Raw genomic sequence first — 10940 nt, forward strand, 5'->3', positions numbered from 1 at the left:
AGGCTAGAAATCAAGATTCATATGGTAGGAATAAAATATATTGATCTCAACACATGAGTAGGTTACTCTCTCTCTCAAAAAATGGATGTGGAAAGTGTTGGTTTGTTCTGAGTGCTTCCTCTAGGAAGAGAGGTTAGTGGAGGGGTATATTTAGGAATCTACAAAAATCCAACCGTTACAACATTATTGCCCAAATCGGTGAAACCAAAGTAAAAACTCGGTTGCACCGCCTAGTGCCAAATGTGGCCGCTTTTGGCGTTTTGGTGAGACGGATATAGAAACCTCGATCGGTTGGATTTCGGCTGGCCTAGGTAGATAGCAAACTTGATGACACCGATTTGTTAAAATCAGGAATCCCGATTTTAAACAAATGAACATCAGTAGGTTGGCCACTATTTTCGGTTGCATCAAAACTGGACTTGGTTGTACCGAGATTCTAGGGTTTTGATCTCGATCTGTCTAGGGTAGGCTTGGTGGGGCCGAAATGGAAAACTTGGTGGCACCGAATTTGAATTTGAGTTTTGGATAGAATATTTGTGGGAGAATTTCATGAGTATTTTTGGTGACTAATCTCTAAGCACTTGAGCAACCAGATCATCAAAGTCACCTCATCCCCTTTTAATGTTATTGGCTTTCCTATAGACTGAAATGTGATTTCTCACAAAATATATAATACAGAGTCTTCAAGCTTGTTGCCAATAGATGTTACTTGCATCTAGGGGCTCTCCTCACAATCCTTAGCAAATTCATCATTGAAATTTTCATGAAAAATACTAGATAGGATAATTAGTCCAATGAGATATATGTTGGTACCAAAGCCACATAGGGAGAAGTTGTGCTTTAAATCTCCCCCTTTTTGGTAATTGATGACAAGATATAGATCAAAGCTTCGACATAAAATATAATCAATGAATATCATTGTCTCTTTGAGAAGTACTCCCTCTATCCCAAAATAAGTGACGCAAATTTAGTACTAAGTTAGTACAACTTTTGTACTAAAGGAGCGACACTTATTTTGGGACAGAGGAAGTATGTGACAAGAAAGAGCTCCCCTAAATTTGTGAATTGTTTTGAATTGCATTTGAGTGCAAATGCACAATCGATTAGGATCATGGGTCACTCTTCCATGTCACATATATCTTGGTGGTACGCATAAATGATATGAATGCATTACAATGCACATAACACCAATAAATGAGTGAATGATCATCACATAGATATCTCAAGGATAGGACATAGTAGAATCAAGAATCAAAATGTATGATCAAACACATCAAAGTTTAAAACAACCAAAAGATAAACCAAATGTTTGAGAAACCAAAGGGAGCAAGAAAAAGCAAATCTCTCTCTCTCTCAGCCCTCTATACACTTTCCCCTTTGTCAAGAAGTTACCAAAAAGTTCAAAGGTATAGAACTATGCGTCGCTCTAGGCTCGATTTCCTTTGGTGTCTATTGAAGGAGTCGACCGGTGTCGGGACCCCGATCCTAAGCCATAGGAATCTAGCGTATAACACATCGCATCTCTTTGCGGTCTCACGCACGGTTATCCCCATGGTTGTAGCCTTACCTTAGCCGGGATCGTTTGCGCCTTTTGACTCGCGTATGCGATTGTGTCGCTAGCAATCCAATGCCAAAGAACCTGGATCGACATGTCTAGTCATAAACTAAAGAGGCAGTTCCATACAGGGACAGGCATACATGACCCAGCAAAGCAAGTGTCGGTCATCAACGAATGTAGACGAGTTGTAGCAAGCTACAAGGACTCCATTACATACGCGTGACATTTCCCAAAGGGACAGACACAACAGCTAAGAAGGACACATGCGGGTCAACCAATGTGTCCGGAGCAGTAGCGAACTACCATGGCTCGATGGAATCACAAAGGGGCATTTCCCCGTAATGAGTGCTACTAAGGCATACGACTAGGTATTCGAACCCCATACATATCAAGTACAACACACGTACGCATGGCATACCGATATGTATAGATACATCGATGGCATCACAACATAACCATAAACATACAATTTTATTTAGAAGGCTCAAAAGAGCCTCACACATAATATTACACAGATAGGGGCCTCACGACCCATCATCATAATTCATACACACAAGTCTTACAAGCCAGTGGAAGAGTAAAGCTTTCTGAGTACAGACAGATGGAAAGATAAAGGCACATGGCCTGACTATCTACAGACCCATCCTAGGGCCAGATCGTAGCTGGGATGCCAGCTACTCGTCGTCGTCGATGTCTAGGTAGAACCCTCCATTAGGGTCATTAACAACCTCTACAACAAATTATTAAGCAAATGTGAGTACGAAAGTACTCAACAAGACTTTAGGAAATCTATCTACTCATGCAATGTATCAACAAGGAGTTGTGGGGTTTCATGCGAAAAGCCAACATTTGACTCTTGGCTAGAAAACTTGCATTTTTAAATAGTTTTGACAACTTTGATTTCTCGCACACGAGTCCACTAACACCACAACAATACTCCATCGTGGACTCATTCCGTCTCCCTATGAAAATGCCATCCACGACACTCACACTTATTTTGACAATTTTATGAGTAGCCATTATAGTTATCTATGAACAACATATGTTTCCAAGTAGTCCATATCCGCGGACGCAGCTATTCGAATAGATCATAACCCTGTAGGGGTGTACTTCTTCACACACGCTCTCGCCACTTATCACCATGTGCATGTCATGCACCTCGGCAACCTTCAAGCAGAAGCCCAGCGAGGGAGTCGGCCACGACCATTAACCACGCTAATACTTAGTCCAGGAATATCGCCTATCTGAGGGTAACCCGCACGGAAGTCCGATAGAGGTTTCCGCCACGGCCCCAAACGATGTGCGCAGGGTTCCCAAGCCGACCATCCGGGTGCCACTTGGTACACCGTGCCACTGCCTACCGCATCATAGCCCACCTCTAAGGTCAGCGCTACGCACGGCCTCCAGCATGACTATAAACACCAGAAACTACTTGTAACTCCTGGACCGAGTACTAAGCGATTAATAAGTCGAGAGGGTCAATTAAGTATCCCAACGTGTGGTAGTATCTAGTCTTTTATTACATACACGGAACTCAGTTCCTAAGGATGGTTCCAATGAAACAACCCGCCATGTACTCCTACATAGCCTTTCATCGGTACCTTTACCAAATCAGTTTCAACACACCACCTTTACTTACTGAACACATTCTCACAATTATGTTCATCACCTAGATGACAGACCATACACAACTCTAAGCATAGCATGCATAGCAGGATAAGGCACATCATGGCTCAAGCATCTATCAGGTATGCTACGTTGCAAGGTTCAAACGTATCCGGAGGGGCCGAGCCTACCGGAATAACAACAATCAATCGATATCAAACATATGCAACAAAATTATGCATGAAATGCCATGTAGCATGGTTTGAGATGACTAGCAGAACCCTTTGGGGTGATCTTGATTTGAAATCATAATTCAATATCATTTGAATTATAATTTATCAAATTCTTTTAATTGATTTGACCTGATGCTGTTTCATAACTTTGTTTTTCATGCATGAAAATAGCACCATTAGATTCCTTGAATTTTTCTGATCCATTTACATATATTATTTGTCAAATTTGGAGTTATATTCAAATTTCTATGAATTTCCAAAGTTTTGAACTTATTTTGGAATTATTTTTAAACAAAAAAGTCTTTATTGCATCAACATGACATCAGCAGGTCCAACTGGCCATTGAAAGTCAAACCTGACTAGTGGGACCCACTAGTCAATGAGTCTGACCAGTTTTAATTTAGATTTAAATTAATTAGTTAATTAACAGAGTAGGACCCACCTGTGAGTGTCTGTTTAAGTTAATTAAATAAATTATTTTTATTTTTACTAAACTTAATTGGCCAGGGGCTGGCCCCACCTGTCATAGGCTGAGGGGGTCAGTTCCACCGGCGGCAAGGTCCATCTTGGCGGCGGTGAGCCTCCGGCGACCACCAGAACGGCGGAGGGGCTCAGAAATACATCTCAGACGACCAAATGCACGGCGGAGGGCACCAAACGAACCAGCGCACAGCCGCAGTTCCATTTTTGCAAAGACCAGAGGCTAAGATGGCCGGAGATGACGCCGGCGATGAGCTTGGCGGTGGCCGAAGCTCGGGCATCATCGGGGTCATCGAAACAGAGGGCATCACGCGCGGGGCTGGGCTCCTACAGCATCTAGGCGACGTACTGAAGCCATTGGTGGCCTCAAAATGACCAGCCGATCACCGGAGAGCTACCGGCGACGAGGTCCTGCGGCAGATCTCATCGGGCTCCGGTGGAATCGGGGCCTAGAGGAAGGGATTGAGGGGGAAAACTTAGGGGAAAGAACCCTGAGCTCGTGGGGAGTGCAGAGGCGTCGAGAGTGGGCTCGGGGATGGCCTGAGGAGGGAGAACGACGACGACGAGCTCCGTTGACCCGAGGAGGAAGATGATGGCATCACGGCGTCTCAGGGGTTCTTGGCGTCGCGTGAATGGCTGGAGAGCTTCAGGGGGCGAAGGCGAAGCTGTTGCGCGGTTCAGGAGAGAGGGAGAAGGACTGGAGCTACTGCTAGCTCGAGCTCGAGCTCGCGGTCATGGCGGCCGAGAGGGGGAGAGAGAACAGGGGCGAATGGCGAGGGGATGAGCTCCGGGAGGCCTCGGGGAGCTTATCCCCGCTCGCGCCAGCACGATGCGGCGGCCAGGCGGACGCAAAGGTGCGTGGCCGCGCCGGATCGAGCGGCGGCCACCTCCTACTGCTCGCTGGCAAGGAAGACGACGGGGAGCAGCTGGGCCTGGGCCAGGTAAGCGCTAGATAGAGCTTTTCTATTTTCTTTCCTTTCTGTTTTCTGTTTATTCTTTCTGACATTTGTTTTGTTTTCTTTTTGGCTCCAAAATATTCCTAAAATAGTTTGAAAATACTAGAGTGTTAGTTGGAATATTTCCAACCACTCATAAAGTTTTCAACATTTTTGGAAACTTTGAATTTTTGAAATCAAATATATATTTGATTTCAGTAGCTTTTAACTTAAAATTAAAATACCAAAACTAGTTTGAAAATAAGTTTCATCTCTGATATTTTGTTTTCAACATTTATCAGAAATATTGGACTTTTATGAAGGCCATTTTGGATTCATTGATTTTGCAATGGTTGGGTTTCTTTTGAATAAGAAGTGGCTAGGGTTTTGCTTTGGATTTCACCACTTCCTTTGTGTTCATTACCATTTCTTGAATGCAATGAAAGAAGACATGAGCACAAGTTGTTAAACCCTAACAGGGAATCCAGGGATGTGACAACCGGAGAGCGTCGACGAAAGCTTCAGCACATGTCCTCTGAGGTAGTGGTGTAGATACTGGAGGTGTAGGAGCTGATGGAGCTGATGCTGGGGCTGATGAAGTCGGACTTGACTATGGAACTGACACACATGTCTCGCTTGGGTCCTGAACTGAATGGAAGTCTGAAGAGGAGGACCTTCATCTTCATCACTTCTAGAGCTGGGAGTGGGCACTGCATCAACCTCTTGCTTCAACTAGTTGACTCTTGTAGTCAGTTTAGTCACCTTGATATCCAGGTCATGAAACTTGGTTCCCGATCCTCTCAAGACACTTCTGGTTCAGCAGAATATTTTTGATGTTCTTCTCCATCCCTTGGATGGTGCTGATAATGAATGCCATTTGATCACTCTTGGATCTCATCACTATAGCACTAGTGGCTCTCGCTGCCTCTGCCTTGGCCTCAACCTCTAACTCTGCCTATAAAGTAGCTAAAGTGGGATGACTTGGATACATCACCATGACATTATATTAAAACTCTGGCTTGAGTGGCAGGTGTTGACGATCAAGAAATTACACATTCTTCCCAATCTTGGAGTTGATCAACATGTGAATGCAGGGATCGTATCTACACGACCTCTTTTGGTCAACAACAGTCCTTCTGATTGTATGAATAATCTGGTCCATCACCCTGATTCCTGGTGTCAGTGTCTACATGGTGCAGCATGTTGATGGAGTACGCCCTGGGCATCTTTTCATCACCTCATTTTGGCATCAAGGTATACCTCATTATAGTGTTGGTGGTTAGTGTGTACTACACAACTTTATTCTTGTAGACTATGTTGGGCGTCCGAGCTCAGAGTTTTGTAATACAGTAGCAATTTTCCCTCAAGTGGATGACCTAAGGTTTATCAATCCTTGGGATAATATAATGGAAAATTGTATAGGTGCACTAGTTCGACGAAGAGATGGTGATACACGTATAGTATGGCTAATAGATATAGGTTTTTGTAATCTGAAAATATAAATACAACAAGGTAGCAAGTGTAAAACAACAATCGAAACATAGTAGAATCATAGGCCTAGGTTTCATACTTTCACTAGTGAAATGTCTCAACAATGCTAACATACTAGAATCATATGATCATCCCTCAACATGCAACAAAGAATCACTCCAAAGTTCCTATCTAGCAGAGAACAATAAGATAAAATTGGTGTAGAGAGTAGAACCACCTCAAAGTTAGTCTTTCTAATCAATATTTTGAGCTATTCCTATAAGTGTCACAAACAGCCCTAGAGTTCATACTAGAATAACACCCATGATACATATCAATCAACCCTAATGTCACCTAGATACTCCAAGTATCCCTGGGCTAATTATACGACATGCATCAAACAATTTCAAATTCTTGATATTCAATCCAACACAAATAACTTCAAGGAGCACCCCAAGATTTCTATCGAAGAACATAATATGAAAATGTGCAATCAACCCCTATGCATAGATCCCCAAGGTGACTGTAATCCGCAAGTTGATGCCATAACATATATCAAGTGAAGCACTTTAATACCACAATGTCACTACGGGTATCCGCATGCAAGACATACATCAAGTGTTCTCAAACTCAAATATTCAATCCAACATGACAAGATCTTAAATTGAAAGATTCAATTCATCACAACAATAGCAAGTGACAAACACATATGATCCAACTATATTGACAAAGCGCGTGATACATCAAGATCGTGACATCTCAAGAACATGAGAGAGATAGATTCTACACATAGCTATTGGTGCAAAACCTCAGCCCCGAGAGTGAACTACTTCCTCCTCGTCATGGCCTCCGTCGGGATGATGAATATGGCCGCCGGAGATGATTTCCTCTCTCCGGCAGGGTACTGGAAATGCTCCACATGGGGGTTTAGTCGATATCGAGAGTTGCAGCGGCAGAGCGAAAGTTCTCTCTTTATTTCTAGAGTTTCTAGTATATATAGGATTTTTCAGCATTTGAATCACGCCAAACGAGCCATGTGGGCCCCACAAGCTATGAGGGCGCGACCTAGGGGGCATGCCCTGTTGGATTGTGGACAACAGGTGGCTCTCCTCCGGTGGTTCTTCACTCCAATATTGCTTATTTCCTCTAGAAAAATATACAAAAAAATTCTGGTGATTCCGCGAACTTTCGTTTTGTGCACAAAAACAATCCCATGGTAATTCTGTAGAAAACAACGTCAATCCGGCTTAGTTCTAAATACATCATATAAAGTGCATCAAAACCATATAAAAGTACTGTAAGCATAGGCAAACATGGCATGAATACTTCATAAAGTATCAATAAGTTGAAGACTTATTAGCATCCCCAAGCTTAATTCGTACTCGTCCTAGAGTAGGTAAATGATAAAAGAAATAACTTATGATGTGTGAATGCTAGCATAGTGTATAAGTTTGATCAATGATAATTCCAATCACTTCTTCTAGAATCATAACCAGCAAATGTTTCATAAAAATCATCATGGCTGATTAGCAGTTCATTCACATGTCATTGTTCAAACAATGCATTCTCTTGAAACTCAACATCATATCTTCTTAGTCATCAAACAATTTCAATGCATCATCAAGTCTAAGTAAGAGCTCCGCATACTAAATTATCATATAGTCTTCTGTGATTTCTAATATTCAAGGAATATTTTTAGAACAAACAACATCCATCTAACACAAGGAGAGATAGGGGCTTGAATTTCGCCTCCCAACATACTTATCATAAAGATAATTGTCAACAATAATGAATCATGATCAAATATTTTTAAGTGGATATATATGTTTGGATCTTTCCCCACCACACAGTGCTTGCCAAATAATAGATTGATGTTGGAATAAGAAGTTGACTCAGCATGAAAAGTAAGTAGCATGAAAGTAAATAGATTGTCCCTTCGTAGAGGGAAGCAAGGATTTGGACACGTGCGAGAGCTCATTGTTTTAAAATAGATAACAATATGTGATTTTGGGTTGTGTGCCTTTCAAGTAAACATCACAAGAGAGTTCTCAATATCTGCCATGATAATCACATTATTGGCGGTTCCCAAACATAATTGAGATTTTACTACCCTTCCACCATTCAAACACATTCCGTGGCTAGCCATATCCACGGGTGCCCCCCAAACAATCAAATTTCTAGGGGGAGTTCTTGTTTATTTATTTATTTTTGTATTATGAAGGACTCGACATCCTTTTTACCAGCCTCTCTCGTGCAACGACAAGTGAATAAACACCCATCTTGAGAATAAGTCGCTTAGCATGTAAGATAATGACCGTCTCGTTGCTCCATGAGCTGTATGGGCACATGAAACGAATGTTTATTTGAATATTTAGAGGTGGCACATGCAAATTTACTTAGAAAGGTAGTGAAATGCGATATATAGGTAGGTACGATGGACTCTCAGGGAATAAACTTGTCTCAAAGATTTGGATGCACAAGTAATATCTCTACTTAGTATGAAGTTTGGCTAGTAGAAGGTTCTAAACAAGCACCACATGTTGGAGGATCCATAACAATATAACTTCTATGAAAATATACCCAAACATAACCATTACATTGTTTTCCTGGTCCAACTTAAAGTATTTGTTCAAGGTTAGAAATAATTGATGGGTATTCACAATCATAAAATATGTCCAAGATAATATATTTGTTTGTGAAAGTTCTCTTTCTTATACTAATCATACATGAATTGCTTGTATGACCAATTTGATGATTGTCAAACTTAAATATATTTTACTTTATAAACCAGAAGTGAAGCTACTACTAAGCATAAAGCACATTTATAATTTCATATTTATGATATTTCATTCATTCACAATTTACTCTTAGGATATAAGTGATGCACAAGAGCAAACAATCAAACTACCCTCAAAAGTTATAAGTAAAAATCAATGAGTAGTCAAACAATTAAGTAGCTATGTGAGTACTCTGTCTCAATAAAGATTTTCAGATATGATATTATATTTCGAACAACAAAGGAAAAAAATGCACTCCAAGAATAGCACATATCATGAGGACGAATAAAAATTTAAGCTCAACATAGGCTAACCAATAGTTGTTGATGAAGATAGGTGGGATGCGTAGCATACCCAAGCTTAGATGCTTGAGACTTCTTGAAATATTTACTTGGAGTGACTTGAGCATCCTCAAGCTTGAGCTTTTGTATCTCGTTCAATCCTCTCATATCCCGGTTTCACCTAAGTCTCAAAAAATTCATCCACACAAAATTGAATATAACTTCCGAGATAGGTTAGTGCACATAAGCATAAATCAACTCTTTATATACTTCGAATACAAGTTGCATAATATTTTTAAAATATTATCTATTGTTTACTATCATTTCCACAATTTATATCTACCAATATAGGCTATGGAAACTATAGGATAAGTAGATAACAAAACTATGACAACAATTTGTCTAAATAGGACAGTCTGTGGAAATCTATTTAAAAATTGTGCTTCTGTATCTACAAAAATTCTGAAAATTAGGAACACGTTATATAATTTGTATGAAAGAAATGTGTAAATTTTTTAGCAACTTCCCTCATTCGACTAAAATCCGATAATTCAACAACTACAGAAAATGTTTCTGTTTTTGTACAGCACACATCACACATGCAATTCAAGCATTCTAAAGGCCATTCTTGGAAATTTTTATTCAAAAAAAGATTATAAATATCATATAACATAGAAAAACAAAATAAAATGACGCTCCAAGCAAAACACATATCATGTGACGAATAAAAATATAGCTCCAAGTAAGATATATCGATAATGTTGGAGATGAAAGAGGGGATGCCTTCCTGGGCATCCCCAAGCTTGGACGCTTGAGTATTCCTTGGATACTACCTTGGGGTGCCTTGTTCATCCCCAATCTTAGGTTCTTGCTTCTCCTTATTCTCCTCATATTGGTATCTCACCCAAAACTGGAAAACTTCAATAACACAAAACTTAACGGAACTTCATGAGATGGTTTAGTATGATAAATGCCAAGACAAGATTCATAATTGTTCTCACATAATACCTACTTTGTTCTATCATTCCCATAATTTATGTCACTCAATATAAGCTATGGAAACAATGAAGCAAGCAAACTATGCATGCAAAACAGAATCTGTCAAAAACAGAACAGTCTGTGAAGATCTGAATGAACACCATACTTCCCTGATTCTAAAAATTGTAAAAATTAGGTAAACACAGATAATTTGCGTACCAAAATTGTTTAAAAAATTCAGAATTTTTCGACTCTCTAGTAAAATCACATAATTCATATACTGGACACAAAAGTTTCTGTTTTTGCATAGAAAACAAACAAGTACCCATACTACCTCAAATGCTTTACTTGGCACTTTATTGAAATAAATGCTATAAAACATGATTACCGCAGTAGCAGAATCATGTGAACACACAAAAACATAAACTAAAAGTGTTTGGTTCTCAAGCGCTTTTGTTTTTTGCCTTTTAGCTAGGCATGATAATTTCAATGATGCTCGTATAAAAAGTAGTAGTTGAGGCATGCAAAGGGGAGTCATGAATCACATGACCAGCACATTTAAGTCTAACCCACTTCCTATGCATAGGTATTTTCCAAGAAAATAATTTATTGTAATAAGGATC

This window comes from Hordeum vulgare, chromosome 3H, assembly GCF_904849725.1.
Source record: "Hordeum vulgare subsp. vulgare chromosome 3H, MorexV3_pseudomolecules_assembly, whole genome shotgun sequence".
In the NCBI taxonomy this organism is placed as follows: domain Eukaryota; kingdom Viridiplantae; phylum Streptophyta; class Magnoliopsida; order Poales; family Poaceae; genus Hordeum; species Hordeum vulgare.